Consider the following 13,147-nt stretch of genomic DNA (forward strand, 5'->3'; position numbering starts at 1 on the left):
AAGTGACGGTTACGCTGAAGGGGAGCGGGTGGGGGAGGAACTGTCTACCCGTATTTAACGGTAAGCTTCTTACATTCTATCCTTTCAAATATTAACAGATATCATTCTCCCAGGAAAGAGGGGGGCTATATACCTCAATTCGAACACAAATGCTTTGGATGACATTATCGCATAATGTGTTGCATAACAACAACAACAACAATATCAACAATCATCATCTGCAGACCTGCCCTCCTTCTGACCCCCAGCCCCTTCCCTTCTTTCGACGTCACAAGAGATTTACATACATGAAGAGAAGGGAAATTAATAAAACATTACCTTGCCTCCCATTTTGGAATAGAATCTGTATCAGCGTCATGGGGAACGAAAAGCCAAATGTAAGCGGTTCGAATCCCTTATGAGACATCGCGAGACGTCAGTAAGAGCATACGATTTTCAATCCCCCAATGAGGATGTCATGCTAAATCACTCCTTAGAACGAGTAACGGTTAAACTGTTGAGGAAAAAACGCACAAGAAAATCTAGATATCGATGTTATATCTTTAGAGATCATGAAAGTTGGATAAAAAATAATGAGGCGGTATATATACATACACACACACATGGAGAGCTCACCCCAGCCAATGATAGACAAATGTTGCGCTACTTTCATTATGAGCAACAGAGGTGTGACATTCAATAAGATTACTTTTTTTTCAAACCAAACAATTCTCTTCGGCTGGGAAGCAGATTCAGTACAACACACGCGGAATTACGGTCGACAGAAACATTCTTTCAGCCCTGAGTCCGTCCCCCGCCCCCCAAACTGAATGGAATCGTCTTACACGATCCACTCCAAGCCGACGCCGAGCGCGCGTCACCGGATCAAGAGGCTCAACCGACGCGCAACGGTCCTCGCCCTAACGAATGTAAACAAACTTTAAATTCACGACGGAACCTCTATGTGTCGGGTCTTCCCGATCTCAGTCAGATAACACTGCAGTCTGATAGGGTCTGCTAGCGCCCCCCTCCCCCCCCCAAGTCACGCGTGTGGGGAGCATGAGTCAATAACGTGACTGTGGGTACCATGAGTCATGTACGAGTCCATGACAATGGAAAGCACAAGCAAGGGGGGGAGGGAGACGAACGCGAAAAGTTACTTGGAATTAATTGATTATGCGATCCTCTGCAGCTGCAGTCATAGGAAAGCAACATAAAGAATGAAAATCTAAACACAATACTGATTAAACAGGACAGAGTGAAAGATGGATGACGAAAGAATAGGATGGTGAGGGTGGTGGTAGGGAGTTGATGATGGTGGTGACCTAGGTATAGTAATGATGGTGGTGGTGAAAGTATAGTAATTATGGTGGTGGTGATGTAGGTGATGAGTGTTTCCGCTAAGGGTGGGAGTCCTGGTGAATATTGTTGCTAATGTTAGCACCATTGTTTTGGATAATGACAGTGGTGGTGGCAATGATGAAGTGCCCGAGGCTACTAGAAACAGCGCACGTTTACATGTCCATACGATGGGAAAATATGAAAAAAATGTATATCTTGGTTTGTGTTCTGGGGAATGAACTAATTAACTTTAATATATGATGTCTAATTACTGACTACGGATGATGAGAGAACGGCAAAACAGTGGTTAATGAGAAGAGAGAGAGAGCGCGCGGAAAGAAGTGGAGTGATGGAGCAGAAGGTAGTGTGCGAAAGAAACAACACAAAACAAAGGTAATTCAACAAACAAGACTTCGTTTCCACGCTACACTAGTCTATTCTTTTTCGATAGAAATCCGCACGTGCATGTGTAGTCCATGTGTCTCGGGCAAGAGTCAAGTGAAACCCAGGGGGTTGTGAGGCAGTAGGAGTGTATGCGTTGGGCGTTGGAGCACAAGCGTGTTGTGCAAGCGCCCGGGAGATAAGACCGTTTGTGACGGAGAGCATAGGCGTTGTCTGGCAGCGTTATGACGTCACGCGGCTCTGCAATATGGCGTGCGGGCCGCTCTACACTCAACGTTCTCAGAGTAAGTGGTCTCACCGTCTCCCCATAATCTTTACACATATTGCGAGATAAGCAAACTAATAGTACCACGATAATAGTAAAGGTCAAGCCATAGACTTGTCAAGGGTCACGTGAAAATTATTTATAACCTGCTCTGCATATTAATCAAAAACCTCGGTAGAACTGGTTATGTGCTGATGCAATACTTTCCGGGAAGCCAACAGCTTGAATGAAAACCGTACCGTATGCTACTAAAAATAACTTTATATATCAACGGCCCTTTCCCCCTTACACGGGAGGTAGCAAAAAACAAAGGCATATAAAATCCACTCCCACCCATTCCATCCCCACATACACCTCTTGGTTCCTCCTGGATGATGGGTCATCCTTGCATCTTGCCCACTGCCCTGGGTCAGAAGCAATGAAGCAAGACACAGCACATCCACAGCAAGGCAGCTTCATTTAATCGGCGACCACCCCCCCTCTCCGTCCCCTCATGCAGAAAACGAGAAGACGGGAAGGAATCCTTTCGCCCTGCGTCAAAATACCATTCACACATACTCAACCCCCATCCCCCACCCACTCCCTTCCATGCATCACAGCATCATCCATACACAAGAATTCTCCACTCACCCTTATTGTCTGTCTTCTCCCTTACTACCTCAACAGACATTCCTCCTCTTTCCAAATGCCTCTTTTACCCCATCCATCCATCACATGCTTGGTCGACCCCTCATATTCACTCCTTCCACCTTCCACACTTCTTTTACTAGTCTTTCTTTACTCATTCTTTCCATGTGTCCAAACCATCCCAATACTCTTTCTTTCATCATCTCAAATCCCTTTCCACCCCACTCTCCTCACCTCGTTTCTCACTATGTCCAGCCTAGTAACCCCTATCATACTTCTCAGGCATTTCATCTCAAACACATTTAAACTCTTCCTCTCTTATGTGACATGTTTCTGCCCCATACAATGCTGTCGGCACAATCACGCCTTCATACAATCTCCTCTTAGTATCCATTCCCACATGCTTATTTCTCATTACATTTTCCAATCCCCCAAGGCATTTACTTGCTTTTTTCAATCTACATTCTACCTCCACCCCAACTCCTTCCTTTCCCGCCACATTCGCACCCAAGTATCTAAAGCTATCCACTTCCTCCAGTCTCTCTCCCTTAATACTCACTTCCAATTTACTGCCACATTTTCCCCTTGTACATCTCATCACCTTACTTTTACCCACATTTATCTTCAACTTCCTTCTTTTGCACATTTTCCCAAATTCCGTCACTAACTTCCTTAATTCCTCCTCTGACCCTGCCACATGCGCAGTGTCGTCAGCAAACAATAACTGGCTTATCTCCCATTTTTCCTTAACCATCTCCAATCCCCGGCCCATTACCCTTGTATTTACCTGTCGCACCACCCCATCCATGTATAAATTGAACAGCCAGGGCAACATAACACATCCCTGGCGAAGTCGCACCTTTACCTCAAACCACTCACTCTCTCCATTTTTAATTCTAACACAGGCTCTTCTAATCTCATAAAAACTCTTGACTGCTCTTAACAGCTTTCCTCCTATCTCATATATCTGCAATACCTCCCACAGTGATTTCCTATCTACCCTGTCATAAGCCTTTTCCAAATCCATAAAGGCCCCCAAAAAATCCTTATCTTTTCCTAAAGCTTTCTCACATATCTGGCTTACCACAAAAATCTGATCCACGCAACCCTTACCAGTCCTAAACCCACACTGTTCCTCACCAATTACTCCCTCTGTTCCTCTCCTAATCCTCTCAATCAAAAACCCTCCCATAAGCCTTCCCAACTACATTCAACAAACTGATCCTTCTCAAACTACTACACTCACACTTGTTCCCTTTTCCTTTGTACAGTGGGTCTATACAGGAACTCCTCCAGTCCTCCTTCACTCTACCCTCTTTTAGACAAACATTAAACAACCTCACCAGCTAGTCCACCATCACTGTACCTCCCTTTTTTCGGCACTCCGCATGACACCCATCCAACCCAGGTGTCTAACCTGTTTTCATCATTTTAATAACTGCTTTCACCTCATCTTTCCTTATTTCCCCTCCATTTTCTTCATTCATCACTGTCATTTTCTTAGCGCTTCCCATTACAACTACCTTTTCCTCCTTACCCCTTCATATTCAGCACAACTTAAGAGAAGAAATTAAACTAGAGGTACTTTTAAAGGGAGCGCAAGCAGTAATATCTCAATAAAAAAAAAAAGTCATAATTGCTCTTTCTATTCAAAATGACATTCTTGTTGTAAACACTTCCATATTGACAGCTCGACCCTACCTCACAGCGGAGTATTTTCGAATTGTTTAACATGTGTGAACCATAAAACTTGTAAAACATGAACTAAAACCCCACTGCCATAAAACATGTCGTTTTACAAAAGCGACAGTCACACTATACATGTGTTGTAAACGTTACAACATAACATCTGCAACAGTCAGCATAACCAGCCTCTACTCTCACGTAATACTTTTTCCATGCCCGAAACGACGTCTATTGTAATAGTGACTGCATGAGTCGTATCTCATGATCATGTAGTAGCTCTGCATGAAGTTTTGAGTGACAGCATGTACCGTAATCTCGTTTTCACAAAGCGTGCGAATAAAACCATTACATACCACACAAATATATTTTGACAATCGCAGCATACGTAGACCTAACAAACAGATGATTGATAATTTCTAAACTTAACTTACCATCAATACTGCACGTCAATTTTTTTTACATATAGCTATTTCAAAACACCCTTGCCTAGTATAAAACATCCAATATCATTATGTACCAAATAACTCTGATAGAAAATTAAAACAACATGAAAAACAATAATTGTCGTTTCCAACTTCAAGTGCCTGCTAGTCATCGGGTTGGTGGCCACGCGCATGCGCACTCAATCTAAACTCGGGGAGACCGCGCGGACCATGTATGGTCAAGTTCTTTTGCCAAACCTCGCTTATGAGATGACCAAGTGAAGGGATACTCCACCAGTTATAACAATTTATTCATTCTCACACAAAAAAGACCACTTACAATCATTATATGGCTCCCTGGTGCTGAGTAGAATAAACATTTCTTACAAGGTTTCACCAAAGTACACACACACACACACACACACACACACACACACACACACACACACACACAAAAACCGAAAAGCTTCAAGTTTCGAAATGAATAATGATGGCACGCATGGCCCGATGGAGACTGAGTTGCCCAACACATAAAAATGAGAGAGAAGACCAGCAACACTCCGGAGGGCGCCATAAGACCTGGGCCTGTGGGATGAGGTGTCGGAGGTGATAGCTCAGAGCAGGTCCATGAGTGGGTGCAAAGAGTACCTACTTGGGCAAGTCCCGACTGCGGAAATTCTTCAGGAAATGGGCAGAGTCAAGGAGAGAGAGAGACGAAGGAGCGGTGGGCAGTGGGTGAAGGGGGGTGGGGAGGGGATGGGGGCAAGCGAAGAAGGATAAGCAAGAACATGAGAAAGAGGGAGAAGAGGAAAAATACGGAGGAGAAATAAGTGCATAACAAAGTGGATAAACGGAGGAAGAGGATGAGGAAGAATAGCACGAGGAAGATGATTAGGACGAGAAGGAAAGAATAAGTATTAGGAATAACATGAGAAAACGAGGTCCACGCGGCAAAATGGGAAAGATGCTCCGTGGTTTAGCGAGATCCTGAAGGATACGGTAAGGTGAATGTTCACCTAGCGGTAAAACGAGGAAGGCCCAAGGAGAAGGTTCGGAAAGATCAGGGAACAGGATGACTAGATTTCTCAAGCGGGAATATGCTAGACAACAGCCGAAATTATACAAAACTGGCTAAAAATAATGCTAAATCTTTTGTCCCTCGTAATGCATTCGGTTTGTTATATTTTCATTAATATTATATCGAGGAAAAATATGGGAGAAGTGGGGAGGGCAGAGTTGAGAACAAGAGCAGCTGGGGGGGGGGAGGGAAAGGCGAATGTGAGGGGAGAAGAGAGTTTGTGCAAAGCTGATGAAGTGACCAAGAGCAGGAGTGATGTTCCGGAAAGGTGATGAATGGAAGTGAAGGGCCTAAGGACCAAGGTGACCGGATGGTAGAAGGATTCCTGGAAGAAAGGAAATGGGTGGTGAGTGTGTATGGGAGGGGGGAGCTTTTACATTTCCGGAAGGTGACTTTCAAAAGAGAGAACGAAAGAGAGAGAGAGAGAGAGAGAGAGAGAGAGAGAGAGAGACAGAGAGAGAGAAAGAGGGGTGGGGGAGAGTGTATTTACCTAGTTGTATTTTGCGGGAGATGAGCTATGCTCGTAGTGACCCGCAGTTGTAGCTTTCCGCATCCAATTGTGTGTGTGTGTGTGTGTGTGTGTGTGTGTGTGTGTGTGTGTGTGTGTGTGTGTGTGTGTGTGTGTGTGTGTGTGTGTGTGTGTGTGTGTGTGTGTGTGTGTGTGTGTGTGTGTGTGTGTGTGTGTGTGTGTGTGTGTGTGTGTGTGTGTGTCGAAGTAGGCTTGGTGTGTGACTCATGACCCGGGCGAGTCAAGTTCTTCAGGTGCATCGACAAGGTGCCCTCACAGACAAGCACTGTTCTCTCTCTCTCCTCTTTCCCCTTTTCTTCTTTATTTATTCACATATCAATTTCCTTTTCACTATTATTCGTAGTAAGGGCATACTACATTAAATCCACAGTAAAAAAAAAAAAAAAAAAAATCATGACAGTGACTCGAATTCATCATTACCATTACCACTATTACCTTTATCATCATTATTATTATTACCACTATTACTATTAATATTGTCATTACCGTATTAAATAACGACGCTGTCCATATAGACGACTATTACTAATATTACCAGTAGCCCCCAGTTGTGTCCAAGTGATCGCATTCTGTGACTCGGCTATCCCCATATAAGGGGAAGAAAGCCTTTTGGTACATACGTATGTATGAACGAATTTATCAATGTATGTATGTATGCATGTGTGTATGTACATATGTATTTATGCATGCATATGTGTATGCATGTACGTCTGTATCATTGTAACGATGAGTACCTCAGGGAATATTATGTTCCACTTAATTAGTGTTATTCAAAGGAGAAACGACTGAACGACAGAACAAATACAATTAGGAATGCATCGCAAACAAGCAGTTGTATCCCTATGGAACGCTGGATTCGAACTGAGACCTTAAGGACACCAGCTGGGCGGTCTCCACTACAAACAGTATCATCGCTTCTACGTCCGTCCCTGACACTCGCCAAGAGCTTATACAACATAATCTCCGAATTTAATACACTTTCATTAATCATACCACACTATGATGCAACTGTTATCTTAATTCAATTTGTTTTATTTCATATTAATTTTCTTTTCTTTTATCTTATTTCTAATTTCTTTAAGAGCAACGTGATGTCCGAATTTAACATATTTCTATAACTTTTTATCCCACCGTCGGAAAAAGAAGACACTAATGTCGAAAGTTCTGTATATTTCGATCACTGAGATCCTCTACAAACAAATTTACTAATGTGCTACGACATTACTTTAATATTTCTATAAATCAAAGCACTACGACATACCTGTACTTATTTTCACTTAATTCTATTTTACTTCTATCTAATCTTATCATCTTATTTTATTCTTGTTATTTCATATAAATTTTACTTATTTTATCGATTCTATTTCTTTTCGTTATTATTTTTCCAGGTAAGGACTACCAGGAGAGGAGAGCGCGGGAAGATAGACGAGGCCGGAGAATGGATGGTTAGCTGCAAAATCAAGGACAGCGTGGAAATACGACTTCTCCTCCAGTCTTTATCCATTATCCTTACTCGTATAACCTTCCGCTACCACCACCGCTACCACCACCACCACCACCACCACCACCACCACCACCACCATATTCTCCTACTCCCCTTCCCCATTAACGTTTCTTTCTTTTTATTCCTGTACACACAAAAAAAATCTTCATTTTCCTTCCTCTTTTCTCTCCCCTTGTCTTCCTCCTTCTCCACCCTTATGGCTTTACCCTCGTCCTTGTCATCTCTGTCTTCCCCTTGTATCCGTCTTCCTCCTCCTCCTCTTCCTTCTTCTCGTCTCTTTCCTCCTCCTCCTCCTCCTTCCTCTCAGTCTCCCTCCTCGTATCCTCTCTCCTTCTTCCTCTTGTCTCCGTCCTCCTCTCTTCCTCCTGTTCTTGCCACAAGTCCGGGCGAAGAGAGGAGAAACTCGCCTTGGCCAAGGCCCAGCCATCTGATCGAGACGCGAGACGACAAAACGGTTAACGCCGCCGCCGCCGCCGCCGCTGACGACGCCGACGCCACCGACTCGCGACTGGGCCTGTCGGGCACCGCCACAAAATTCATCAATCTTGAAAGGGATGAGAGATGTGGGGAAGTAGTAACAGTGTCACTCGGAGCGCCAACACCGGGCTAGGAGGAGGATGGAGAGGTACACAAAGAAACAGGAGGAAGAAGGAAGATGAGGAAGAACAGAAGGAATGGGAGGAAGAGGAAGAAGAGGACATAATATGAGGGAAGTGGAAGAGGAAAAAGATGGAAAGGAAGACAAAGGAGTAGGAGGAAGAGGAACAGGAGGAAGAAAAGGAAGACAAAGGAGTAGGAGGAAGAGGAACAGGAGGAAGAAAATGAGGAGGAACAAGAGAAAGAAAAGGAGGAGAAGAAAGGAACAAACAAATAAAGGAGGAGATAGACGAGGATGAGGAGGCCAAGAAAGACGCTGAGAAAAAAGGAGTAAGTGGACGACGAAGAAGTCGAAGTCGGAGGGAGGGAAGGAGGGGGTATAAGGAAACTTCAGGGGCTATGGGCCTTCAGGCGCTCCTGAAGCTTCAGTTGGATTAATGACGCGTTAAGCCATCCTTGTGGATTCTCTTCTTTTTGCTCACACGAGTGCGATGCTGGAGGAGGAAATGGAGGAGGAAGGGGAAGTGGAAGTGGTGGAGGTAGTGGAGGTAGTGGTTGTAATGGTGGTGAAGGTGGAGGGAATGTGGTAACAGTGTGTGACTGATGTGGTGGAAGTGGTGATGGTGGTTGTAGGGAAGACGGAGGTATTGACGGTGATAGTGGAAGAGCGACATGTCACAGGAAGCGACGAAGAGGGAAAAAATGTAAATGACAGACATGGTGAAGTATAAGTGTCAGAAAGTGAAAGAGATGAACCAAAAACCCTACAGATCAAAAACCTATACTCAATCCCCCCCTCCCCCCCAAAAAAGGGGGGGGGGAGGCGCGTACAGCAAACCCCAAACACGTGAGAGACCGGGAGAAAAACAAATAAGAGCCCGTGAGACTTGTGGCGCGGTTGCCAAAGTCGCTAATAAGGGCAATAAAACGGGGCAATAAAATTCCTGTGGGAGTGTTCCCGCCGGGGAAGAATGGGAGCAATTAAGACCAATTTGCCCATTCAGCCAGGTGGCAGCCTCTACATATTTTCTTCCGACTCAAGTTTTTTTTTTAACAGGTACATGAAAGCCTTTGGGTTATTCAGCGCCACACGTAGATACGTAGGTACGCGCGCGCGTGTGTGTGTGTGTGTGTGCGTGCGTTTGTGTGTGTGTGTGTGTATGCGTTTGTGTGTGTATGTGTGTGTGTATGCGTTTGTGTGTGTGTGTGCGTGCGTGCGTGCGTGTGTGTGTGTGTGTGTGTGTGTGTGTGTGTGTGTGTGTGTGTGTGTGTGTGCGCGCGCGTGTGTGTGCGTGTGTTTGTGGACAAAGACAATGAAGTCCATCTACTCCATGGAGAGAACCTGTCGTGAAGATTTAAAATGGATTGGGTCAAGAATGGCGGGGACAAGGGGATGGCCAGTGAAAACAAACACTCGAGATAAGACAAACACACGGACACAGCAGCGTATGTACACACACAAACACACACACACACAGACACACACACACACAAAGTCAAACGAAGCCAGACGAAGGACAAGATGGATCTGAGAAAAACAAATGATCCCTTATGGTTATTGTTCCTCACCTCCTCCTCCTCCTCCTTTGGGAATGAACCTTGGGACTTGAGGACGAAGTTCTTTATCCCACCTCTCCACTATCAGGGACATCCCTAAGCTTCCAGAAGTTCCTAAACTACTCCACTGGAGTCCCTAAACTACTGTCCTGTAGCCTCTAAACTACTCCCCTGGATTGTCTAAACTACTGCCCTGGATTCCCTAAACTACTACCCCGAAATCCCTAAACCACTGCCCTGAAGTCCTTAATCTTACCAAAGTCCCTAAACTATTGCCCTGGAATCCCTAAAGTACAGTCAATATCCCATACCAGAGAAGTTTATATTTCCCTGTGGTAACCAGCGTTTCTGTCCTTGGGGACAACATTGTACTGAAGAGAATAGCCATACAGACCAGTAATAAGACGGGAAGTTAATTGTGATTAGCATTCTTTAGCTAGGATTAGTCTCCGATCATAAGAGATTGTTGCGTGACTCTGGTCCGTGGGGGATGTCACTAATGCCCAGGCCTAGACTGACTGCATAATTATAATCTATATCGTCAATACTCAAGGGGCAGAGTGGGAGAGGGGGAGTGTGTGTGTGTGTGTGTGTGTGTGTGTGTGTGTGTGTGTGTGTGTGTGTGTGTGTGTGTGTGTGTGTGTGTGTGTGTGTGTGTGCGCGCGCACGCGTGCGTAGTTGGGTGACGAAGAGGGCGAAGGAGAGATACAGGAAAAGTGTGTGTGTGTGTGTGTGTGTGTGTGTGTGTGTGTGTGTGTGTGTGAGAGAGAGAGAGAGAGAGAGAGAGAGAGAGAGAGAGAGAGAGAGAGAAACACACTAAATGCTGAACAGCACGAGAATGCTGACTTGTGAGCAGGGTACCCTCAAAAGAAACTACTGCGTCACTAATGTTGCAGCGGCGTCTTGCAATGATGACATGACACCACTGCTCTGTGCTCCTTCTTGCAACACTCAGCCTCACCCTCCACCGAGTCATCAACTGGTGCATGTCGTGCAAGCAGACTTCATCTTTCAGTCTTCTACCACCGTCATTAAAATAATTTCCAGGGTAAAGTAACAGACATGTACTTTTGAAGTTTCCACAATACTTCATGTGTTGGGTACGTTACCATTCGTCCATTCCTATCTTGGCCGAAATCCAGTTCCCTCCTCAGGTTAATTCTCACAATTACCTGTAAAAGACGAAAAAATAAAAACAATTAACACGAATATAGAAAAATTCACATACAAACCACCAACACAAAAGGAAAAATAAAATGGTCAAAAATCACACACCCCGAAATTTATATAAAATTTTCAACCGATGAGCAAGTCTTCCTAGAGAAAGCGTTGCGAAGAGAAAACCAACAAACGACTAATATAGTTCTGTTCTTTCTGGTTGCCGCCAGACGATTTTATTCATGTGTGTGTGTGTGTTTGTGTGTGTGGAAACCAACCTCTCCGTAGCAGTTCAGGTGAATACATCAATAACACTTCATCGTTTATGCACAACAGTACCAATGAAAACACAAATTCGTTTCTTGCTAATAAGAATACAACGAGCACAAACATTGATCTTGGACCCATACGTAAATACAGAAGAAAAAAAGAATGAGAAAAACATCAACATACCAGCCATACTAGGAAATATGAAAACCATAAAAACTTAGCAACCGTTAGTTCTAAAACTGTACTATATAAACAATAGTTATGATCCTTCCTCTGTTAATTATACAAACAAATAATACATAATTGATTACATACCTAAATTAGTAAATAAGCAAAAAACTTTAAAGCGTACGCAGGCAAACGAACGTGTACATATGTGCATGTGTGTATGATAATATTTATCTACCCTTTAAGAAGTCGTTGCACCTGTTGGCAGCTTCCTCGGCGGTACGTGCGTAAATGAGCCAATCACTGGCCAGGGCGGGCAAGCGGCCGCGTAAACGCACCAATCAGGAGACAGGACGGGTCGGCCCCTGCCCCTCCGGCGCGGTCACTCACACAGACAAACTCTTCCGTGCTACAAGGGCCTTAGCCCGTCTGGTCCTGAGTCCACTTTTGTTAAAAACAAACTACCAGACAACGACCTGCTCAATCCGACTTACAGATGACCGGTTACAGGACTACTACATCACCTCCCCCATTCTTGGGAGTGGAGGAGGGGGAAGCTTTATTATTGGTTGATATCAGACGAATGTACAAAATTCGGCATTGCGAGATACCCACTTGTGTTTTTTAATGGACAATACTCCAAGATTATCTCTAGCTACACTCAGACAATTTATTTATATAAAGAAATTCCATTTAACCATTAAGTGATATCTAACGATACAGTCAACCCGGTAGTCTACTAAGCGTATATATTTGTTGCAGCTATCAACTATCGATTCTATTTAGATGAACTGCAAGGTTGAGAGAGAGGGAGAGAGAGAGAGAGAGAGAGAGAGAGAGAGAGAGAGAGAGAGAGAGAGAGAGAGAGAGAGAGAGAGGGAGAGAGAGGGGGGGGAGCGAGTCTGAACAGAGGGAAAATAGAATTTTAATTTCAGTTTCAAATTATTCATATTCAGAAACCCGCCCCCTCTCCATGCTGAATCACTTCTTCCGATTTTGTGTCAAGATTGAATCTCCCGTCTTAGGTCGGGATTTTCTGTTTCATAATAACTTCAGGAATCGTAAGTGAAAACCCGCTTGTGGATGCGTGAAAGAGGGAGATAGAGAAATAAGTAGAGGGGGAGGGATGAGGAGGGAAGAGGAGGAGTGGGACAGGAGGTGAAGTCGAAGGAAGGCAAGAAGAAAAGGAGGGAGAAAAGAAATTAAATGGGAGGAGGAGGTGGACGAAGAAGAGGATGAAAAGGAGTAGGAGGAGGAGGAGGAAGGTAAGCAGCACCCACAAGACATCTCGAGACACTCCACGAACACCCAACATGGAGTGTGGAGGTGATCCTTAATATGTGTGAGGTGATGACGGAGTTTACAATGGGAGGGACAAGGATCCTAGTGCTGTGGAGTGGAAGTGTTACACAGAGATGTGGAGGTGGGCAGAAGTGGAGGTGGATGCGCCGAGTTGTGGATCAGGGTTCGATGGCTCCGTAAAACCCGTTTCCACCTTCCTTCCTCCAATGCACACATTTAAAAACCCCATCAATTCCCAAAACCCCGCTAACCTATCCTGGGC

General features: G+C 44.5%; 1 protein-coding gene and 1 long non-coding RNA gene across 8 annotated transcripts in view; both read right to left on the minus strand.

Annotated features, from left to right (window-relative positions):
- Positions 1–11,161, minus strand: part of LOC143040762 (uncharacterized) — a 91,015-nt gene extending 79,854 nt beyond the window's left edge. Inside the window, exon 1 of the long non-coding RNA XR_012967748.1 lies at positions 11,097–11,161. This is a non-coding gene — a long non-coding RNA (uncharacterized LOC143040762). The remainder of the gene's footprint in view (positions 1–11,096) is intronic.
- LOC143040761 (semaphorin-1A-like) overlaps positions 1–13,147 on the minus strand; it is a 666,238-nt gene that overhangs the window by 336,702 nt on the left and 316,389 nt on the right. The window lies entirely within an intron of this gene.

This window comes from Oratosquilla oratoria, chromosome 29 (genome assembly GCF_046742065.1).
Source record: "Oratosquilla oratoria isolate Oo_2021 chromosome 29, ASM4674206v1, whole genome shotgun sequence".
NCBI lineage: Eukaryota > Metazoa > Arthropoda > Malacostraca > Stomatopoda > Squillidae > Oratosquilla > Oratosquilla oratoria.